We start from the raw sequence: 25,056 nt of genomic DNA, 5'->3' as shown, positions 1-25,056 counted from the left end.
CAATTTTTCAATTTCAAGCACTCATAAGTACACCAAAAAGAAAGTCTAGGAACTTAGTCAAACTACTAATGCAAACAGTTATTATTGTAAGATTTATAGTAAGCACTGCTGCTATACTTTGCAATGGCATACACTAAATCTGCTGCACTCTGCGTTATCTTAATAATATTTACGTTGCAGCAAATTTATGGTGCACTCCTGCCCGCTGAGCAAGACTGGCAGTGCTCCAGTTTATAACATAGAAGAATGTGGTGTATACTGTCCACTGTTGAACACTGGGCCTCAAGGACAGTTTTTCCCAACTTTCCTTTTTCACAGTGTGAGGCGTGTCCCCATGGCAACAGAGCTCTGCAATGCTGAAAGAAACAACATTTCTGCTGTTAACACCATACGTAATGTTTTTGTTGTTGTTGCTGTGATGTCATCAGGGGGAAGGTCACTCAGTCAATGCTGACAGGTACATTAGTTTCGCCCGCTGTGAGTGCTTTTCATTCAGTATTTATTGGGTCCATTTGGTCACATGATCACGCAGGTAATTCACTTACTGCAACTATGCACAAAACATGTCTAATACTAGGCTTGCTTTGTTCCCTCAGTAGGTTACTTGGGTTTTACATGATAACGTACATGATTGGTAAGAATGATGATAGTTTGCTTTGGTCTTTGCTGTTATTCATTGTTATATTAGATATTTTAGGCTGCATCTGGCATGTGTGCAGACTTAGGGCCGCAACTAACAATTATCTTAATTATCTATTATTCTACCGAATATGAAACAAGTTCATCACAATTTGTTCAACCAATAGTCCAAAACCCAATGATGTTCAGTTTACTTTAATAGAAGACTAAGAAAACTATAAAAATATTCACATTTGAGATATTGGAACCAGTGAATTTTTGACATTTTTCCTTAAAAAAAAATCACTCAACCAATGAATTGATTATTAAAGCTGTTGCAGCTTATTTTTCTGTTGATTGACTAATCAGTTCATCGACCACTTATATTAAGGTTTGTGACATGCTCAGAATCAAAACACCAAAAGAAACCAGTCTGGTGTTTATATTGTATAAGCTAAGAGTAATTTGAAAGACTAATGTTTAACCCAGCAGTGGTACTCCCATTGCCACCTTAATGTGAGGAAGATAACTCAATTAAGGTATTTATGTGACAGTTCCGAGAAACCGTATTGCCTTACATGGGTTATAATTGAATTATTAGAGTTAGTGTAAACGTGTGGGCTGTGTGCTGTGCTGTGATTTTCTTCTTAAGGAGCTTTTTTATATGTATGTGTGTGTGTGTGTATGCCTGCTCATGTATTGCAGGGGTCATTGGATAACTATCAAGGAGGAAATGAAAAAGCAGTGTCAGTGAGAAAAGCTGGTGTTTGATAAGGTATCATGTTGTGCACTATCCCCCCTTCTTTTATTATGTACTCTCCTCTCCTCTCCTCTCCTCTCCTCTCCTCTCCTCTCCTCACCTCGCCTCTCCCCTCCCCTCTCATTTTCTCTCCCTCTCTCCTCCTCTCCTTTCTCGTCTTGCTATGACGTTGATATCTTCAGGCCTCTGTTATCAGCTTCACTCCCACCATGGTGTAATAATAGGCCTGGGAGACTCCCGGCCTTGCACTACATACACACACACACACGCACGTACACACAAACTAGATGGACACATAAACACTGTCCTACCCACCTCCTCTTCTCTTTTCATGCTTGTATGTTCACCTGTCTTATTGATTCTTATTGTTCTTCTTTCTTTACCTTTTTGACAGTGAGTCTGAATATCAACTTGCTCTATATTCCTGACGTTACTGCTACTCTTGAGTTTTTGCAATTAAAATGATGTTTGAGTTCTGTTTTTCCTAATGTTCCCACCTGGATGATTTCTAGCTGCATCCTCCATCATTTCGACCGTTCATTTCACACTTTTCAAAACAGAGGGGGTCCTTTCTTAATTTTGCGGAAGCACTCCCTTCGGCTAGGAATTCACTAATGTGCTTTATTTCACCTTTTTGTACCACAGCCATCTCCATACCAATGCACTTGCACTGTGAGGGGCATGATGAGGGTAATGAATTGCTCTGGTGGTGGTCAAAAATGTAATGGGCATCACACAGAGAGGGGAAACTAAGCGAACATGTGTCCTACCTGTGATGTGGTCTGTGGCCAGCTGGAAGGCAATTAGTGATAATCTAGATGCTTTTTTTTTTTTTTTTTTTTTTTTTTAAATCTGATTCCTGTTTTGAAGTGGTGATTATTGAAATAACATTCCTGTTCCTGGGTTTTTTTTTATAATTGAGGTATGTTACTAGTAAAAACACACCAGCCTTGTGTGGGTGCGGACATGGTGGTCCTCGGGCTGATGAGGTGTTAGGGTGTTGTTTTGAGGTAAAGATGTGTGGGAATGAACACGGGGTAGGAACTAATATCTGAGACTTTGATCAGATCGGTGAACATTTAAACACTTGTGACACACTGGCCTTGTGATTATGCCGGCTCCATCATTTTCCTGCAGGGCTAAGCCAGGAGTTTCTTAAAAGATTTTCTGCTATAATTGGGCCTGGAAAATCCGTTCTCTGTCCAAGTTTGTTAGCGTCGGGTTTTTCATGCTTGCAGGGGTTCTGTCTTGCTTGCAGTTTTGCCTTCTGATGTGCTAAAAAGAACTGTGGATAAAAAAAAGCTTTTTTTCTGTGTTCATTTTGCTCCCAAACTGAATTGAAATGGCATATTTAACACACAAACAAAAGCTCAGCGGTAGGTTTGAGGATGTGATTTACTCAGAGCGTTTAGCGTTTTGTCACATAAATTCTACATTAAATAAAATGCTGACAAAAAAAAGCGCCCAATAAACATACTCCTCACTTAACAGCTTTGTAAGCACAGCCATCAGTCAAAATTTCATCCTTCTTTCTGGAAATATTGGAAATGGAGTTTTATTGAGGTACGAGGCACTATTTCCCTCTTAATGTTGCTGGTGCTGTGGCGCTGTGACATGACAAACGTCCAGGTAGTGAAGTTGTTTTTTATACTCAGACAGAGAGGCATTACCGTTGCCAAGAGCCCTAACAGATCTGCTTCCTCCAGCCGTATGATGATAATGAAGACAAATGGGTTCCTGGCATGAAGGTGAAACCACATGAGGATTACGCTACACCACAAGCATGCATGTGTGTGCATACACACCCATGGACTAACATACACTAACCTCCTGGGAGTGGGACAAAATAAGCCTTTATTCTATGTATCTGTGTGTGTGTGTGTGTGTGTGTGTGGGAGAAGGGTGGGGGATTCCAGTGCGGTTTGTGTGTTTTTGTATGTGCATACTTTTGACTGTTTGCTCATGAACAAAAGAAACTAAATGAATCTGTGGAGCTAGTATTGGAGGTTTGTGGTCGCCTGCATTATGTGTGTTGTGTGTTGCAACCATGACTTGACACCTAATCAGCTTTCAACCCTTTGAGGCCTCGACCAGCACGACGATGTGTCTGATAACATGTTTTCAGTGCAGGTCAGACCGGCACCATTTTTCCTGTTATGCCATCATCAGTAGAAGATTTTGAAGAATGGCCAGTGTGTACACCAACACTCACACTCTTTAATACATTAATTTGCCTGTACAATATTTATCTTTCTTGTTCCAAAGTTTGAGACTGGCAGAGTGTGTAATTTAGCACTTTGTTTCAGCAGATATCCTCCTAGTTCAAACATTCAATATGTGAATCACAGTGAGCCTGACTCACATTATTGAGTAAATGAGGATCTGAGGCAGATTCTTGCTCAGTGTTGGGTAGTAAATACACAGGCAGTCAACAGCCCTGTATCATCAAATTGAAATGAGATGTAATTCCACTCAACTCCTTCTGTTTTCCAGTGAAGTGGTTGAATTAGTCAGCAAACTTTGTTAATTCACATTCTCTTTTTTGATGATTACACTCAGCACCCTAAACCTCCCACTATCACTCTCTCTCATATTCCATTTTCTGCATGTCTCTGACACACACACACATACAGATAAACACACATGTGCAAGGCTTGCTTGACCAGTGCTCCCCCCCCCCTTGTCCTCCCTCTTGTGCACTTCTCACTATTGCTATCAAGGGAGTCATTATAGATCACTGTTCTCTTTAAGTGCCGATAAAAGGGTCTGTCTCAAATGTCGATCCATTGACCTCTCCCTGGCTAATATACTTCCAGATGTGAAAGGTGTGTAACTGTGTGTGTATGTGTGAGAGAGACAGTTAATACACATGTGTTCCTGAACGTCCGAATAACCCAGCCCAAAGGAATCAGTCACCTAGAGAGAACAGCAGAGTTAACTTAATGGTGAAAAAAGCTATCTCACCCTCTGCCATTTAAGTTATCTGAAGGCTGTAGCTAATAGCGATAACCGCTTTTAATTGTCTCAAGGAAGGCTTCTGCCTCCGACCAAGACGTATTGCAGTAGCTTGGAGCTTGATAAAGTATTGATTAAACATCCATCCCATTATCAGTGAGCTTCAAAGTGGCATTACCTGCGCTCACATTGCTCAAAGTCTTCCGTTCTGTCAGCTGAAAATGGAAAGCAATTTCAGGTTCCTGTTCACCGAAAACAGAGAAAAAAAAAGGTGTTGCTACCGAAATCTTCGCACAGCAAACTCAATATCATTCAAATCAATAACAAAAAAGGAAATAAAAACTGTCTGCGTGGATAAATACTATAAGATGTAAGTGACAAAATGTTTTAAAATCGTGATCAGTCTTGTACAGAAGCACACAAATAATCTTTGCATGTAGGCCTTACTCTATCCTTTGGGGATACCAGGCTTTAATGCAGCTCCCTGTTTAAACGGTTCTCCTATATGTTCACCTCCTGTGTGTTCTGTATGAAGGGTCTTCTGAGGCCTGCGCAGGCTATAAATGGTGTAGCATTCTTGTTTCGTATCAAGTGGCTGGTTGGCCCATTACCAGCCTTTATTTACAGTATGTTCTTAGTTTGCGATGACAAGATAGTGATGAGACATCTCATAAGTGTCGGCGCACAGGAAAAGATCTCTATCAGCATGGATGCGGAGCCTTATGTAGCGTGGTGTTTTGTGTTGTCCACCCTCACTGGAAGCAACCAGCAGATTGAAACAGATGCATAAACCCCCACCCAGAAGCACAGACAAGGACATACTTATTGACATAAATTACTCTGTAGTCACACAGAGGCCATCTGCAAACTGGGAAACAGCACAATTTCCATGCCAGAGCCATCATACAGTAGCTTTATGATAAAGTGTGTGCCTTTTGAGATAACAGAGTAAAATACCATTTGGTGTACATTTATGAAAGGAATGATTATACAACTCTTCTTTTATTTGGCTTCTTCCTTACAGCTCTGAAAGTAGGCATAGAGATATAGAGAAGGACAGAAACACTAGGCGTCACTGAGGAGACCAAAGGGTGTGACAGGAAAGCCCACTTCTTGTTATCTTGTAGGCATGTACTCTTCCACTCGTCTTGTCATGTACTGCCAGAGATATCACATCAATGTATCTATATTGTCTGCTGTCTGGACAACCACAGGTAAACAAATCCGTATTTGGCAGGCAGCTGTTTGTCTCCTGGTGCTCTTCTGTTGGCATTGTTTCTTGGCTTGGTGTAGTGATAATTCCAGTCTTGAGCACACGACATTGACGAGGACAGTTGTTCACAATGTGGGGACTGGGCCTCACGTCGGGAGGCTCTGCAGATCAATGGGAGGAGCAGGAAAAATTCCTGTCATGAGATAGTCTAAAAAAGGTTCATAAAATGTTGCACAAAGCTGTAATAAGCTAATTACTGTGTCATTTTCTACATAAATCTATTTTAAAAGGTGCATCACATCTTGTCCTCACTGAAAATATTACACCACTGTGACAAGCTCTCTGTGCAATAGGCCAATCCGATATGTTATAATTCTGTTTTATGATCCAATCAAGATAGTCGGGAACCACTGATTTAGGAGCAGTGACTCTGGAAAATAAATATTACTATTGGTAAATATTGTTGTTTGATCTTGATATGAGTATCAGCTAAATTCGTGAAGTATAATTATCTACTGGTATCTCTTTTCTAAGATCATACCAAACAGAAATATCTGACATACAACCCAAAGCTCTCCAAGTCAACATGTTTGTTCTTCTCTCCCTCTCCAACAGCAACATTACTGACTGTACCACAGAGGAATCCTTCAGTCTGGCTCTTATGTGTTAATTGCTTTCTTCGAGCGTCTTTGAACTTCTCCCCTCCTGATAATGAGTTCTTTTAAAGAGATGAGGTTTGACATGACAGAACAAAGAGAGTGTGAAGGACACAGAGAACACAGAATACCAAACAATTTCTTATCTCTTCTAATTCAGAATAGTCAGACATTTCATATATTCAGTGTTTGCCATATCACTCCAACATGGTGTAACTCTTATATCTGACACTTTATTGCTTCTATACGATTTTTATTGCAAGTGTTGAACAAAATCTTTTGATTCACGCTTATCTGACATATTTTGCTCTATATGTAGCATTGTGTGTCACTTTTGACCTTGTGCAATGGTTTCGGGTTCAGTTTGAGGTCATAAAACCCAGCAGAATAAAACTTTAAGTAGTTATACTGAGCACACTTTGCAATCTTTCACTTTATTACGTGGGTTCAGGGTGTTGATATGTGGAAGTATCAGTATGTAAGATGGTATAGCACCTTGTTTGTATGCCTTCCGCCTTTCCTCTGTTGCTCTGCCCAATTTTCTGATTTTGTTTTCCGGTCACACACCTTACTCTCTTGCTCTTTCGTTCTCTTCAGCCTTGTGGTTAGTTTCTCTTCATCTCTCCCCACTTAGCCTCCTGTTTTCTCACTTTTAATCTCAATCTCTCCAGAGTCCAGTGTCCCTGTATCACCTTATTAATTATGCAGCCCACTGAAAACCTAGCCAGAGGCTACAGGTAACGCGTAAAGCTGAAAAGCTCAGCCCTGCCATTTCTCTTATGATCCTTCCCTTTTTCTGCTGTACTGTAAACTGAGACATGATACTCAGCCCTGCACCTAATCTGAAGAACAGGAACGGGAACACCATGTAACCAGCTCAGCCAGATTTGGCTGTCCCTTTCTTTGACTTAGAATACCCAAGAGTGATCAGGATGATGGTATTCTTACCATCTTTTGTCTGACCGTCAGATATCTTCAGGGGAAATGTTTTGGAAGCCAATGCGGCATTGAAAGCACAACTGTAAACAGATAGGATCGCAAACATTGTGAAAAGACTTAGTGCCAAGAATAAACAGATATCTTTTCATCTTTATACCATAAGATTACACAGAAGTTGTACACTGTTTCTGAACAAATAGGTTTTGTTTGAATTCTGTGCAGGATTGAGTTGTTTTTAAAGTAGCTCCACCTGGTTTTGTACATCCAGCTTTTCTCAGGATATTTTATAGATATATATATATATATATTTTAAGCGACAGCTTCAGTAGGGGTACGTGTAACAGGTCAGTGACTGTGAAGAAATCCTTGTCATATTGTCCCAATTTATAGAGTAGTTGAACAGTTGTGTTTGTGGAGATAATTTGCTTCATGTTTTACAGCTTTCAGGCTGACGAGGCAGAAATATAATATAATGATGATCTCTTAACTTTTCCTCTTGCTCCATCATAAAGTCAAATTTTCACATTGTCCAATACTGGTTTTGCAGGTATTTGATCATAAACCAATTACTTAACACAGTTTTTCCTGGCGGCAAAGGTTTGAGAATGTGTGTGGTGTGGCGCACACAGTTTGTGCACGCACCTTTTGAGTGTTGTGCATTTAAGTGAAAAAAAATTACGATTTGACAGAAGAAAGTTTCCATAGGGATTTAAATTTTATACCAAGATGGAACAAAAAGATTAACAAAAAGATTAAAAATAAATGTGACAAATGATGGTGTTTATTTTGTGAGCCTGGGACGATATGCTTATCTCCCGACTTGATACTATCACGATACTTGGGTGGGGCACAATTTTCAGTCTCTTGCTTCAGTATACTGTGTGCCAAACCATTCACTGTTGCCCTTTATAAAATATGAATCATAACTGACAGATAAGATACATAAATGTTCTGTAGCCTTTTTATTTTAAAAAGTTAACTGCATTAATGAACGAATTAATCAATTTGAAAGCATCTTACAATCTCCTGCCTGTATGAAAATAACAAACTGAGGGGGAGGTGAAGTGCTCCACTGTGTTGTTATTAACGTCATGTCTCCAGCAGTGGAGAGCAGCCTCTCTGCTGCACTGTTAGCTCCGGGGAAAGAGATTGCTGTCCAAGATGCTGAGTGGGTGCAGGATTTTTGAGGTGAAACAGACTGAGCACCAAGTTATTTTCTTCACATCAGAGTTGGTTTAAGTTGTTTAATGGTGCTTGTGTTGGTCAGTCGGCCTCGTTTGTTATTACTGGAGTTCGCTGCTCTGCTCCGCTAACGTTAGTCTCTGAATGACAGAGTAGAAAGTTCGCAGTATACTTCATGTTCATCTCCCAAAGGTAATTATTTAGTCATTAAATCAAAACACACTTGTAACCGCTGCCTTTTTTGAAGATGAATTACAAGACAACTCTGTGTGTGCTGTTTACTGTCTGGGTGCTGCACTGCCCTCCCAGTTGAGTTTCGCCTTTTTCGCTCTGCCAACACCACATGCCAAAATTTTCAACGAAGGCAGCAACCAGTAATACAAAAGTGACCTGCCTTTGAAATATATAGGCAGGGAAAACCCTGCTTAATTTCCCATCAGCCTCAGCTGTACTTTGTGTTTGCTGATCATTAACCTGCTGATCATTAGCATTGTGATTGTGAGTCGCCATACTAGCTTTAGAACTTAACTTAAAGCTGTTTCCAAGTACAGCCTTGCAGAATGGCTAGCGTGGCTGTAGACTCTTGGTCTTGTTATCCCATCGTCCAACCCTAGTGATGTCTATCCCTGATCGATTGCGTAGAAATACCCAGCCTTATCAGTATGGGGAGGGTGATTTCATCTTGTCACTGTTTCTGGGTGACTGGAGCCGGTAGGTGACAGCTGGGGGCCAGCCAGCCAGGAAATACAGCCTAGTGTGTGTGTTCTTAGACACACACACACACACACAGTGCCAACCCCTATAAATAAGTTAAAGTCACTCACCTTCTATAAATAAAGTTCTGGTTGTTCTGGATGTTAAAGCGTGCCTGTTATCTTAAGGGCTGAAAGGAGCATTTTGAGGTGCTGATGATATGAAAACATGTCGTGTTAAATGTGAGGGTTTACTGATTGGGATGATTAGAATAAAGGAAGGACTTCATTGCCTGAATTAGACTGTGTACGTAGAGGCTCTAAGTGCTGATTCAAATAAATTGTTTTTTTTTTATATTTAAGTAGGGCCGAAATAGAACATGGCAACTACATCTACTTGAAGACTTTGGTATGTGTCATGTAGTGAGAGCATGTTCTCTAAGCCCCTTGTGAATGTGTGAGAGAGAGAGACTGTGTTTAAGAGAGAGGGAGTGTCACAACACAGGCCATTATGCAGTCTGATATCTGGGGGGGCTGCATTCCTTCACAGGGCTCATGTTTCCAGCTACTACAATGTGTATCGGTGTGAGTGGTGTTTGAAATTGTGTCTATGTATTCTTTATAGGGGCATCACGGCTGGGGTCCAAAGTCAAAGTCTCAGAGGGTAAATTTTATGCACTCTCTACTGGCTGGTATGCATGAGTTAGTGCCTTTACCCCCAAGGGCTTGAACTTCACCTCACTTCGTTCACTCACCACTTTAAAGGCCCTTTCTTCTTAAATGTCAAATCTTCAAGACCACATTCTTAGAAATACCTTTTTTTTTTGCCTTCTGGGTGAGGATTTGTCTTGCTCTGGGGATAGTTAACAATCATGTTGACTTTCTCCCACACCTGACATCTTATCTTTCCATCTCCTTCCTTTCATCTGTGAAGAATTTTCACAGGCTGAAAACTGGGAGGGCAAAGTCCTGGTGGGTAGTTTGTGTGAATTATTTCAGTACTTTCATCAGACATTATTTGATTTGAGCCTCAAGGCAACTCAGAAACAAAGGCAATATTCCTTTGTCACTTTGCTTCTTCATTCAATAATAACAAGCCGTATTAGTTTAGAAGCAAGCCAGTGCTTTTGTGTCAGGTGTATTAGGTCAGGTCCTCTTAGCAGTCATTCTTTTTTTTCCTTCCCAGAACATACTATCGTTGTGGGAAGCTGTCACAGAGCCTGGTTAAGCCACTTTCACACACTGTTCACCACACACTATTATTTGTCCATACTTGTAATTACCCATCTTGATGACTTATGGAATGTTTTCAAGGCTGAGTTGGCAAGCAGTTAGGATTATCCTGTTGAGGACTTTATATAATTACCCAGTCATTAAACATGGCTCAGTGTGAAGACAACCTGAGGATGGCGACTTGCCAATGGCTCGTTGTTGTGTTCGTACCTCCAGGATGTTAGAGCAGGCTGTTATTGTCACGCTATGTTGCATCCAAGAAAGTGACTTGGGGACAAATAGCTGAGCAATGGCTGCTGCGTTGTGTCAGCGTGGTCTACAGTCATTGAGACCAAACCGCTTTGTGAGGCCTTTTTTACAATCTAAGCTTATGATGATGATGAGAGGTTGCAGGGTCTAATTGTCTAGATTGTTATGGATTGGTTTCACCTGAATGATGTTGGGTGGTGATGAATCTGGAGATAGATCTCTGACAGGTTGCATCGATTTCCAGTTCTGCCTCTTTGGGTTTTACACAGGTACTCATCAATCTTTACTGGCAGCCCAGGAGATCCTCACTGAGATAATTGAGAAGCAGAATGAAAAACACAATAGCACCTAATCAAGAACTGGAGCCTGTCCTTTTCAAGTTCTTTCATATCAAGTTTCAACAATGCAAAGAAATCATGGAGAGAGAGACAATCAAAATTTGGAGTCAGATAGTGAGAACAAAGTAGAAGCAGTGGTCTGGGCCACATGGTGTGTTTTGTGGGGTCTAGAGGTTTCCAAGAGAATGATTTGTTACAGACAATGTAATTTTTTTTCATTGTTTCTTTTGAAGATGCTTCATTTTACAAAGTGAGACTGATCTAAATTATTCAACTCTTGGAAGGAAATTGTTTTCATGGTTGACTTTGAGGAGATCATCTCCTCTTATATTCAATAGAGAATACATGCACCTTGCCATCGTAGGACTCAGTTATTCATTAATGGCACATTTTGGTCACCAACATGAGGCCACGTCTACAAATGAAACCTTCCACTGAAATGTTTTTGTTTGTTTTCTTTCCCTCCTCTCTTCCTGGAATGAAACAACCTGCTTAATACAATTATATGACTATTCTATTACAGAGCTTCAAGTCATATTCAATTAGTGAAACGAAATATGACTTCAATATCCATGCAGAAGGCTGTCTAAAGAGACATGCTGTTTATAAGTTCTAAACTTCCCCTCAATGTTGCCAGCAGCTGGATGGAGAGATTGGAGACATCCCACATAGATGTAATATGTGATGTCTCAATGTTCCTCTGCTGTGTTATGATCCCTTTGTTGCCAAATTAAACAACTGCCATATCCTTGTAAAATACTTATTTTCCAGGGAAGGGCATGAAGCAGACATCTCTATGAAATAACCTGGTCCTCTATGGAACAAAGAGACCAGTGTAGCCTGGAGAAATTTGTAACTGCATACGGTGTACATTTCTAAATGGGTGGGATCTCATCTGCATTGCCCCGCTGCTAGGCCAGAGATGTCTTTGATATTAAGTCTAGCATGTTTTACGAAAATGTGCTTAGATCAAAGATGTCTGTGCTGTCAGGCTGGCTTCCCGGGTGTCACTATGATAAGTCAGATCCATGTAAAAACAGTTAGATCCATGTAAAAAAAATCTGTGTGTTGTCAGTATCTTGTGTTCTTTCTGTCTGATTTAGGTTTAGGTTTGGTACAAGCTGACATGACTTGCTTCACACACTGGGGCTGTATTAATATCCCTATGAGTTGCCTTCTGGGTATTTTCAGTGGTTTAAGGTTTTTTAGGCATCATACAGTATTTTACATCTATTTGAGATAAGAAAGAAGACGCATGTTTTGGTTATTCACAGCCTCTGAAATATTTGTTACACCCTCAAAGTGAAATGTTGCCAGATGTATTCAGGAGCGAGCCCACTATCTCGGGTGCATCACCATTACCATCACCCACACACTGATAGGAAAAAGTTGAACCCATCTCCAGCATTTAGTTTGGAGCTACGCTAATGAAAGGTCTGGGGAAACATATTTGATTTATTGTTTTATTATTTAATTGGCAGCAGAACCTACTCAATATTGTGTTTTACTCAACACAAGTGCAGAGAAGATCACTTTCAGCTACAAACTGAATCTTGGTTGAGTGAGAGCTTATGACTGCTATTATATTGTTGTACTTATAATATACATTTATGTATACATCATGAACTAAGTAAACTAAACTAAGTAAAATCAGCTGTCTGTTCACTTGTCATATCTCGGTAGCCAGGATTTGAGTCTACTCTACATTTGTTGCATCACCTAGGATAGGAAAGCCCCACTGTAGAGATGGTACTAAATAATGTCTCATATTCATGTTTGGACCAGCCATCATAATGAGATTAAATCAGTTCTACATAAGAAGTAGTTTCAAACGTACCGAACAGCTTTTGTTGAAATTTAAAGGGGACCTATTATGCTCATTTCCAGCTCTATAGTTTTATTCTGGTCACTCCACTAGAGTAGCTTTGCATGATTCATAGTTTAAAAAACTTCTTATTTATCTTATACTGGCTCTTTATGCAGCCCCTCAGTTCAGCCACTGTCTCTTAACAGGCAGTCTTAGCTCCTGTCTCTTTGAGGCCCCCTCCTGATTAGCCCACTCTGTTCTGATTGGCCAGCTTTCTGGAAGCTTGCCAAGGGGCAGCCGTATCAGAGTTGTGTTAAGTTACTGCCGATGAAAACGCAACATTCCCTGCTTTACCGCTTCATATTAAAAGCTTTTAAATGAATAAACAACAGGAGACTTTTAGAATTAACAGGAAATTAAACATGTTCCTCACCAAATAAAAACTGGTTGACACAACAACATATGGAGATATTTGAAGCTCTTGGTTCATCAGATCGGTTAGAAATAATGCAGGGAGGAATAGTACAAGCAGAAACAGCCATAGTGAGGTGTTTGATAAAGAGCTGCAGATGACCAGCACACCTCCAACAGGTAAACAACTTATTTTACTTTGCTGTGCTGTGTAATGGAAAAACACTCACAGCGTGCCAACTCGACTTGAGTCAGGGCTCGGCGTGACTACCCCCAAAACAATGGAAAAATACCATAATGTCAGTGGAGCAAAACAATGAATTTGCACGCAGTGCTTGGAGCAATTGACCATAGAAAGAAATCTGTCATGAGCTGATGTCGGCTTGGGCTGAAAGTAGAAAAAAATGTTGAAAACCTAACGTTCAGAGCAGTCTGAAACCATTTTTTGCTCACAGGAATTACTTCTACATACATTTACCTCATTATTTGACACTTTGGCCACATTTAATATCAACATTCAATATTGTAACATTATATATATGATATATATAATAGATCCCCTTTAAACAAATAGTCAGACATTTTGGGAAATGCATTACTTTTCTTTCTTGTCGAGAGTTGGATGAGAAGTATAACACCACTCTCATGTTTGTACACTAAATATGAAGCTGACACCGGGAGACGCTTAGCCTAGCATAAAGACTGGAAATGGGGGGGGGGGGGACACATATAATCTGCCTCTGTCCAAAGGTTACAAAATCTGCCTACCAGCACCTCTAAAGCTCACAAATGAATATATCTCCTTTGTTTAATGTGAACAAAGTTTTGTAGTCCATGTGAGGTTGCCAGGCAGCCAGCACAGACTCCAGGAAGTCACTCCGCCCAGCCAAGAAATAGTCTGGTACATAACCCCCCAGTAAAACTACAACTTGTGATTTTTACTCTTCAGTTTTTGTTTGGATTATGAAAACACAATATAATGTGTGAATTAGTGAGCTTTAGAAGTGCCAATCTTTGATCTTTGTACAGAGTCACGTTTGCTGTTCCCATCTGTTTCCAATCTTTATGCTAAGCTAAGCTAACTGGTTGCTGGCTGTAGCTTTATATTTAATGGGCAGATATGAAAGTTGCTATAGCTTGACGTACTCATAAAGAGTTTCACCTTTGGATTCCTCTTGATACTGTGTTTAATTCAATATTGCCATTAAATCAGATGTGATCTGATATTTTTCCATCATTATTCTCCCACTGTCAACTGTAAAGGGTTTTAAGGGGAATAAAGATAAACCACAACAATAGTTTGTGTCATGGTCTTGTGCTCTGTAAACAGAGATCGATTCCCTTTGCTCCCCTTCCCATCTTAGTTAACCTTGGATTGTGGTTAACAGAGCAAAAATTGATCTGCAGCCATGTTGTGTTTGTCTACCCCCTGGCAAGGAACATTGAATCAGAGGTCACTCTCACTCACACTGTCTGATCTCGTCTGTCCCCAATGTCACTCTTAACTGAAAGAGAGCAATTTTTAAAAAGTTTTTTGATACAGTAGAGTGAGCTGGTTAAGGCTCATTTTGCTTTGTTTCCTCTGTTGCTCCTCTCCCATCCTGTCTGTATTTCCTCCATCTTAGCTGCCCACCCTCTTTCCTTATTGACTGTATGCCCTTTGCTATTCTCCTGTCTATCTCTCCATCACAGCTGTCCATCTGTTTTTCTCCCAGGTTTATCATTTTCTCTTATCAGCTGCTGCTGGGTCCTCTAGGCTTCCTGCACCTCATATCAGCCCGACTGATTACACTGTAGCATTGTTCTGTTTTCAAGAGAGATTATGTGTCACTATCGGCGCACTAACTAACCAGGTCAGTGGGGTCCCATTCAGTGTTCGAAATTAACACCAAATGTCAGTAGGTTTTCCGTTTGGTGAGTAAATCTGGGAAGGCTATCCGCCACACTGGTGGGTAAATGTTTGTACCAAAATAGTCATGTATCTGGAATTATGGCTCGGAGGAAATACTCATGTTTGTCCCTATACAGTGTAGACATGTACACCATGTGTTTTTTAAGTGCTTTTAAACAGTGTCGCGAAACTGTAGGAGTGCTTCAGGCAGTCTGAGGCGCAGGAGTGCCAGCCATCGATTGTCACAAGTGCTCCAAGTTTTGCAGCACTGTTTACCATACAGGACATCAACCCCTTGACTCCGCTAAACTGTCACTTGCTGCAGTATATTTGACACAAAAAGGCAATTTATTATTTTAGCCGGTAAAAAAATATGGATTTTTTCATCTACCAGTCCCCTTGGTTGGTGAGTCAAAAAGTTAATTCGGACACTAGTCCCATTTTTCTCATAAGTAATGTTTTTTCTTAAATGGGTAATACATCCACTCAAATGTCAAGTAAGACTTCCATGCGCATGGGAACCAAACATTGAAATAAAGGCTTAATATGGGCATATCCAATGACAGATCATCTCAATAGAGATTGTTGATTTTATTTGGCATGTCAAAATTTAACACTGCAAGTGGCTCAGTTCAGAGTGACTCTCTAGAGCTCTCTCCTCAGCACACTCAGTGGGCCCACTTAAGGCTTGATAGATTTCCCATTATTTTTAGACAGCCGTGATGGAGTACCAGGTAGCACACAGACTACTCTGCTATTCTTTAAGCTTCTACTTCCTGAGTGGAAACGCTACCTTGCTATGGCACATGGATGGTAAGTGAGTCTGCTGCCAAGCTCTGGAGATACTTCTCTTCAAGTGAAACAATCACAAAAACGTAATCTGGAGACCTCGGACCGTGTTTCCATCCTTCTATTTGGAAATCAGTCTCAGTGAGATTTCAGAGAGGCTGCAAAACACTTGAACCGTGGCAGAGCACCAAGGATCAATGCCAAGCTGTAATACTAGGTATTAAATGGGATTATATTTGTCATTTATTTGACAGTGAATGGTCCCTTGGAAAATATGGGCAGATTTTATTGGTTTGTCTACTGTGTGCCAACCTTACAATCTATTCTGTTGTTTTGTCTTGGCTACTGTGCATACACGTGGGCAGACAGAGCCGATTGACTGTCAGATTGCTGTAATATGCCAACTGCCCTTGACAATAGGGCCAGATGCAGACAAGATTCAACTGCATTTTAGTAACATATTTCCAGTCTTTGACTTGCTGTAGCATTGTGTGATTTATATTCCCTTAAAAGAAATCTACTGTTGGTATTATTTCAAAGACTGAGCCAAAAAAAGTTAATGAGCAAGTCTGCATCGTCAGCATTAACAATATTTTGATTGATATACTCATTGTGAAATAGTTTTAAGTGCTTTGTTCAGTAAAACATATCTGCATTTTTCATTATATTCAAGGGGCTCCCTGGTGAGTCAGCTAATCCAACCAAGCTTGAATTCCTTACACAAAAAAAAGATGATGCACACTGCAGCAGCACTTGCTGTTGTGCCATGGTGTGACAAAAGTTGGAACAGCAGAGAAAGAGTATAGTTTTTGACACGTTGCCCCACTGTGAGTCATACGAGGAGCCTGGAGCGAACATTTCAGTTGACTACTCAAGGGTTAGATGCCACTTCAGCTTTAACAGGAAAGTCACGCTCACCTGCTGCAGCTTTAGCTGCAAAAAGAACAGATGTGACAGTTAAGTTACCAAATCGTGTTATCCCTTTGACCATAGAAATGCACAAAGCAGCTGAATTCTCAGTATGTTTTCAGCCTAATCTCAGTTCTGCGTGAGAAGATGCAGCCTTTCTATTCATTTGAATTGGGGCAATGCGTTTATGCAGCTGGGGTGCCACCGCACACAACTTGGCAAAAAAACACAGCGGTCGTCCAGCAAAAAGTTGAACCAGACTCGACTTTTGCCGCAACGCAACCCAGTGTCATCTGGCAAGGCCAACCACATACATGAGAGCACACATTCCTGGTGGATTATTTTCTAATGTGAACACAATGTTCGACTGTTTACCTTGCAATGAAACAGTTGCCGCCCGGTGATAACTTTCCATAGTTGTAAAATCCTGTCTGTGAGTGTTACAAACCGTGTTCTGATAAATCTTTAAATGCGTTAATCTGTTGCTCCAAATTCACTTCCTGGATTGTATTTCATTGACTCACCGGTACCTCAGACAATATGCCCCCACCATTGCTACCCCTTGTACTGTTTCAACGCACAGCTGGTTTCGGTCTGAACACGGCCTAAAAAGTTGGCTCTTTCAACATGTAATGGCAAGGGCCGGCTTCAGAGACCGTCAGAGTCTGCTGCATTTAGTGGAGCTTGACCAACACTGGATTTTATAATACAATAATAATGCAAAATAATATGTAACTGAGACAAATTGGCAGCAATAAAATGAACAAATATTTTTCATAAGTATCCCTTAAAATTAGTTATCAAAAATATCTGCCTAAGATACTTAGCGGGGCATTTTCCAGCTGAAAAAATAAGGTTGTCAGTGCTCTGTGGTGGACAAAATATGTGAGGGCATCACTGTTTCTAAGTTACCTCAAACATATTTGGGTATTGCACGTCATACTTATTGGCCGACAAGAATGCAGATACTGATACACTGGTCTTATTAGTATTGAAAAGTTGTCATCAAAAGCCTGTTGAGATTCTTCTTAACTCTTCAAATCAGGAAGCTTTGAATTTTAGAATTTCTTCACGTAACAACATTAAACACTGATGCATCGATAAATTTGGCATATTTTGTTTCTTGAAAAAAAGTTTATTGGGAAAACATTTTTGTATTTCTCAGATCATGGTAGTAAAACTGTATTGTTTAAGTAACTTGATACTTGACATCAGTGTCAAATATGACTTTCAAAGAAAATAAATTATATCCCTTTAAACCCATGAATAGTGTTTAAAATGTTGAAAGTTAACTAAAATACATAATGCAGTAGTCAGTTTCTTCAGTGAAATAGTTAGAACACAGAGGTAACACTGTCAGAGCATGAAAAGCTTGGTGTGTGTAGGTCTCAAGGCCCAGGTGAGCCCCTGCCTCAGGGTGCTCTGTATCTGATGTTGACCCCTACTATATTCCTAGATGCGTCCCCAGGTACACCGGAGAAGGGGCAGGTGAACAGTTGAGACAGCCAGAGGCAGTTTGACCCAGCAGTCACGTTGTGTTCAGGGCACATCTCCTCTCCTTGGTTGACCCCCCTCCCTGACTTTCTCTTTGTCTGTCTCTGCCTCTCTCTGTCTCCCTCCCACCTACTATCCGGAGAATTACGTGAGCAAGAAGGAATGAAAAGAGGTATTGTGCTCTGTTGAATGCAAACTGTGTGTGTGTATATATGTGTATGTGTGTGTCTGTGTAAGGGGGTGTCTTTTCTCTACTCTAGCCCTATGCAACCATGGAGACACCGTGGCCTTGGCATGCCACAGTGGTCAGAGGAGCAAGGAACATGTTCTAACCAGCATCATATTTACCATCTTTTCCAAATGCCAAAGTCCAATCTCACATGCAGCTCACACAGAGCATGAAGTCAAAAAATTGCTTCCTTTTAGGACAGTCCATGTCAACATTTTACTTGTGCATACATTATTTTATTTGCTGAATAATGTAGATAGTAGAACGTAGCCTAGTAGTAAAATTGCACTGAACATAATATGCTGTACTGACTCGGCATTATGCTTTGGATGAGAGCCCAGGACCACAATGCTCTGTTCGCTAAGATACCAGTTAAACAGCTATGCCCATGTGTGGTCTCTCTCTGTGTGCAGCACACAAGTAGTGGCAAATGTGATTGTTACATACTTCTTCATGCTCCCTAAAAAAATAACGAAAAATTTAAGAAATTGATCCCCATCAAGAGGATGAACAGAACAGACACTTTGTTTTTACTCATTCAAAGGAATTGTTGAAACATTTTGGAAATATGCTTATATTCTTTCTTTCCTAGAGAGAGGAAGATTGATATAAATTTCATGTCTGTACGTTAAGTATGGGGCTATTGTCAAGATGTGGTTAGCTTAGCTTAGCATGAAGACTGGAGGCAGGGGAGAAGAGCTACAGTAGCTAAGTGAAAAAATGTGCCTACTAACAACACCCTGAGACAGAATATTTAACACATAACTTAATTTATTTACACAAAAAAGAGTTAAAACAATGTTGTATTAGGAGTTATGTGCTGTAACTATTTTTTTTGGCAAACAGTGCCTTGCTTGTGTAGCATCCCATAGTCTTGTGTGAGGTTGCCAGGTGCAAATCACAAATTGTCTTGTTTTTACATTTCTGTTCATGTATGGGTTAAAGCGTTTTGTTTTTTTTTTTACGTTGGACAAAGCAATGCAAGCTGTTTTCCACTAACCACATCCCGACTGCCAAATCTCAATATCAATCTTCTTATCTCTGTCTGAAAAACACAAGCAGAAGCAAATTTTTTTGAGTCAAGATATGTGAACGGCATGCACTAGAACATGGTTTTGTTTTTGTTTGTCTTGTGCTATTTCTAGCTCAAAATCTTTTTCAGCTTTTGAGTAAAGGCCTGGACAGCAGTGTTGGTGATTATTACCTGGATGGGGTGCACTGAAGGCTTTGGTTCACGCACCAGCAATGTTGTTGTCTAGCTTGGTGCACTAAGCTCCCCAACTCACTCTTCTCTCACCAAGCTAAGGATCTGAAACCTTGAACTTGGAAAAACAAAGTTAACTAATTTATTTGCTCATTTCAAATACTTAAACCTGCATTAACTGATTTTTTTTTTTTGGCTGCAAGTGCGCACTCCAATTGGCCGCCCGCCACTGCTCAACAGTGCATCTTTAACAGACTCAGTGTGTGTCATTCAGCATCACTAAAGAGACATGCTACTCTATTGTTGGTCATTGTTTTTCTTAAGTAGTTGGTCATATGCACTTGGACGCAGCTAGTTGTTATTCATCAGTGATAACCTTTCTCGCTGATGTTTGCTATGGATTTAGTCTGCCTGTCCACATATTCAAATGTCATTTCTGATTACTGCGCCAAAGCTTGAAGGCCAAACAGTGCCCTTTTCTCATACAACTGCAATGGGGTACAATCTGATAAAACTCCAAACTCATTCTACTGCTTGCCCTCATGCTGTTCAGTCTGTCTTTACTGTCCGTCAACCCCTCTCTCTCTTTTTGTCTGTGGATCTGCTAGCCTGAGTGTGTGCTACACCCCCCCAATTCTCTCTGTCTACCATCATCAGTGTCTGCCTGCTTGTCTGTCTCATTGGCTGCATGTCTGTTGGCATACATGAGCGAGTGGGCTGAAGTTCATGTCACATGCTTTCCCTCTGATTTGTAACCTTTGTCACATGTCAACCGCTTTCTCACACATCATGTTTTCTGTCTGTCTTCACTGTCCGGACATTAATCATCATGAAAATGTGACATTGAAAAACTGACATCAATGATTTAACGATAATTTCACTTAATAACTATTGTTACCGCTAACATAGGTAATATAAAGGGTAATAGTATTTTAAAAAGCAAACTTCGACTAACCAGCAAAAGGCCTTGAAATGTGACTAATTCAGTACTATGGGCAATAATTTAATATAATAATTTATTATGTCCACGTAATTGTGTTTAAATTCTAAAATTGAGATGATTATGCGGTTCACAGTTCCCATGTCTTAATGGATTCAGGTATAATAAAATCTGTGTGAGATTATTAACCGCTCTATATTCAGTTTTCTTTAATTACGCTTTAGGTGTCATCTTATTCCACACCATCACCATCAGTATCACATATTGTTATTCTTCATCAACTTATTCTATCTCTTCATTGGAGCTATATGATTTTATGGCTGCAACAACCAGTCAAATGGAAATATTACTACATTTTATACACATTTCCCCAAAATTCAGCCAAATAGATTTGTTTCTTTTGGTCTTTTTTTTGGAGGGAGAGGCCATTCCTAAAAGAAATCTAAAATAGAAATGCTGTGTTTTCATGTAGCTGCATTTAAAGTTTAATAAGGACCTAGTGACAATCCTACAGTCTCAAAGAGACATAAGCACACAGAGATGCTTGCCCTTTGGGCATAAATACACAAGGATGCAAATCTGTTTGTTGGCTACATGGCTGTCAGCTTGTCTGTCTGTTGGCCTCTGTAGTTTTCCCACATCCATCCATCACCTCTCTCTGTGTGCTGTGCTCTTCTAGCCACTCTCCTTCTCTCTTTGGCAATCAGTTGGTATTATCCCTGTCATCTTGTGGTTGTATAGGCATGCAGTGATTTGACTATCTTCTCTCTGGAATTGTCTGTCTTGCTGGGTAAAACCATCTGCGTTCAATCATCCTAAAGGGCTCAAGCTACTAGTGCCACCAAATCACAGAACTCTCTATCTTTTTCTCAGGGAAATTTGGTGCTTCAGCTATATAGGTGTGTGTGTGTGTGTTTGTGAGTCGAGAGAGGAAGAGTGTGTTTCCTGAGTTGGATGCAGCTTTATAATGTCAGGCCTATAGGCCGCTATCACTGTTCTGTCGAGCCTAGATAGGGCTCTGACTACCAGCAGACCGCTCTGAAGTCAGTTTGAGTCAGAAAAGGATTTAAAGGAATGTTATGCTGCCGTCTTCAGTGCAACCTCCACAGGTTCATTACAACAAGCATAGTCTGTCAATGCTGATAAGACACAACTGTCTTTCACTTCTGTCTCTATCGTCTCTCCTCACACACACATTGACACAGTTAATCAGAATGTATTTATTCTCTTTACCAACTGTTTATGTGGTTTAAGTGTGCATGCAGATAGCACTACTGTGTGTGTGAATGATTGTGTGTCTAGTATGTTATGTATATGTGAGAGAATAACCACATATACATAACATACTAGGCAGCAAAAATTTCTTTAAGATGTCTCAAGTTTGGTAACTATCTGAGTTTCTGCCTCTTTCTCTTGGCGTGGTGTCAACGCTTATAGGTTTTAGAAGCTGTGTAAATATTAAAATTTACACCATCTCCTTAGGGTGGGAACTCAAACACATTGACTTACAATGTGAGTGTGTCTGCAGGTGTGTATGTGTGTGTGTGAGGAGAACTGAATGAAAAATAGCGCTGCATATGCAATCTAATTCCTAAAGAATGCATGACCAGTCAAGGCTACATATGGATGTGGTTCAGCTCAGCTTTTATGCTAAATTGAACTGCTTCCTTGTGGTTCTAATTTAACAAGGTACACCAGAAAAGAATCTGCTCCCATTAGCTGACTCTATTACTCTTTCCATTGTGTCTGTAGGCAGCTGAAAGAGCATAAAATGAGTTGAGCTTACATTTACTAGATGAGGGCATGACTCATTGTTACAGAATATGGCTGTAAATTGGCCACTGGCCTGGTGCATCTTACTAATGTTTTTTGTTCAGTAATGACCAACTTTGTGTCCGGAAAGCTGGTTATATTCGTTTGGGGCAATTTATCAAATTGTTATCGCATTGAAATTAGGACAGAAGAAATGAATTCATCTCATTGGGGAATGAAAGTTTTCGCAGTGTAAGAGTTGGTGGATGCAGCAGCTTTCTGCTGTTCTCTGCACATGGTTTTTACAGTAAACCCCAAAGGATGCAGCTTAAACATTGCAAGCTGCTACTGTATTGTAACATACTGTACTGCAGCAGACTGGCTCTAGGGACTGACTTGAATGACTCACTATACACAAAAGCCTTCCAGAGGAGGGAAGGTAGGAGAGAAGGAGACAGTGACTGCTGAAGTCACAAGGGAGGGAATTTTGAAAAAGAGAAGGATGGTGCTGGATAGGTAGTGAGAAGGAAGACAAGAAGAGGTATAGTGCGATGTGAAATGTGACATGTCCTAGTCTTTATTCTCTTCCTCCCTTCACCTCTCCCCATGTGTCTGTATCTGCTCTCCTTCTAACTCCCCTGTCTCTCTTTTCATCTCCTTGTATCGCTTTTCCAGTCTGGCTGTCGACCAGCACAGCATCGAACTCCCGTCAGCTCGCAGCCAATTTGGAAGGAATTTGCTCGCCCATTAAAGTGCATGTTCAGTGCGACTTTCATCCCTTTTCTCTTATGTTTTTTTTTTCTCTCTCCATCCCCAGCGAACAGCTAGCCACCGTTCTCCTTGCATCAATAAAGACCGAACAGAAATGCAGCTTTTTCAAGGGCACCACAGTTCAGACTCACTGGAAGACAAAAAAAAAAGAAAAACTGTCCTGTAGAAATCCACATGGATAAGATAAACATTCAGTGTCCTTTTGGGTGCAGTCTTCCCTGCAACACTGTTCCCTTTGTGCTTGCAAGTAATAAGCCAAGATGAGACCTGGAAATGTTCCTTTTTCTGTTTGTTTTCACAAAGCAACCCATATGCTGGTAGAGTTAGTGTAATGAGATCAACAATCTGAGGTGCGCTGAAAGATGGGGCTCAAAAAGGTACCGCAGATGGAGATTTTCTTTTCTATATTAACAAGGACAAACATGAAAACTCCCACAAATAAAATGATGCTGACAGTTACATCTGATCAGCAAGCAAACAAAACCAAGACTGCACGTATTGTTAGATGTTACATGTTAATTCTCTCCTTCCCGTCTTCTCCTTGCGCAAAGTAGTGTCCAATTATTTCTTACCCATACACATACATACAGCAGTACTGCAGTAAAGTAAATATGTGTATCTATCAGTAGACAAAAAAATGAACCATGCTGTTACCATAGATGAATGAATAATGTTTCTCCTTTCAATTTACACTCCCACATTCACACATGTGGAAATCCTTGAGTTTGACTGCTAATGGTTGAATGTGATGTGAGTTCCTTTGTTAGGACTCTGTTCCTAATCTAAACTGTATATTCAATCTTTTTTACCCTGGAAAAAAGTGCACATTGAGTTGCTGGTGTTACTCTTTTCAGGAGTCCAAGTAAAGCTAAAAGAAATCAGATATATAAATTAGACAAATGAGTAGAACAACAGAACACTTGCCAAGCAAGCAGTTATTGTGATGAATGGCTGCAATGTGTGTTTAATAAAAGCTCCGACAGTCCTCCAGGATGAGCTTGTTCAACACTCACTTTTATCTTGCCGGCTTTGCTTCCAAAGAATTTCTTACCATTATTAAATGACAAGAGTGACGCAAATGTACCACTGGAAAAGAGGCTTTGAATTGATCCACTTTGAGTAAACTTGATTTTTTCTTCCACTACCACCCACTTAATCACACATTTATGCTTCATACAAATATACACGTAACTATACAATTGGACGAGCCAAGGACCAGAACAGAAGAAGAATGATGCTGATAATGCCAAACTTTCTCCTGGCTTTGCCTTTCAGTGAAATTCAAGTCAGTAGTCATGGGAGGCAGCCACAAATGTTTCCAGCTTTTGTTACCGACTGATTTATAGTTGGTCACTGTGTCCTTGAGGTGTTAGGCTAGATTTCCTGCTAACCAGTGGGTGGGCTCTGTCCGTGTATTGTGTTGCTTAAAGCAAGCTGTTGATGTAATTTTTATGGCCTTATAATTGCCATACTAATTAAGGACAACAAACAGATGAGAGGTGAATGGTTGGGAATTGACCGGTTGTGTACCAGGGGAGGAAGTGACAACAACAGGACGGAGAGACTCTGCAGTGTCAATGTGAGATTGGAAAAAGAGAGACTGACACATTGTGAGTTTATATACAGAACTGTGTGTGTCTAGGAAATCCTGAGCCCAGGAAGTTTTGAGAGCTTTTCTCCCAGATCAGAGACATCAGAGAATTTGATAAACTCTTCATTGTGACATAAGGGAGGAACAGGGACAATTGGGCCACTTCAGAGTAAGAGAATGTATTGTATATTCCAACTTGGCTCTCACATTCATCACATTAGAATGCAGATTACGCCTTTTTCAAACCCTTCTGTATCTAAGCTGATATAGCACGGGGGATGCAACTGAACCAAGAGGGAGTAAAGTTTTTTTTTAGGTTATAGAAGTGTTTAGTTAATCATGCCAACAAGCAGCCTGCTGGAGCTCTGATGTTGCATTTAAAGCAACATTCGTGCTTATTTCACAGATTTCATATTGCGTAAATCCTCGGTGT

The 25,056-nt window shown here is 40.4% G+C and overlaps 1 protein-coding gene across 2 annotated transcripts in view; it reads left to right on the top strand.

Moving 5' to 3' along the window:
- The window catches only part of ctnnal1 (catenin (cadherin-associated protein), alpha-like 1), a 58,409-nt gene that overhangs the window by 1,709 nt on the left and 31,644 nt on the right, over window positions 1–25,056 (top strand). The window lies entirely within an intron of this gene.

The sequence above is a fragment of the Thunnus albacares genome, chromosome 19 (genome assembly GCF_914725855.1).
Source record: "Thunnus albacares chromosome 19, fThuAlb1.1, whole genome shotgun sequence".
NCBI classification, from domain to species: domain Eukaryota; kingdom Metazoa; phylum Chordata; class Actinopteri; order Scombriformes; family Scombridae; genus Thunnus; species Thunnus albacares.
Note: the sequence above shows the minus strand (reverse complement) of the source record. Positions and strands in the feature narration are given on the sequence as shown.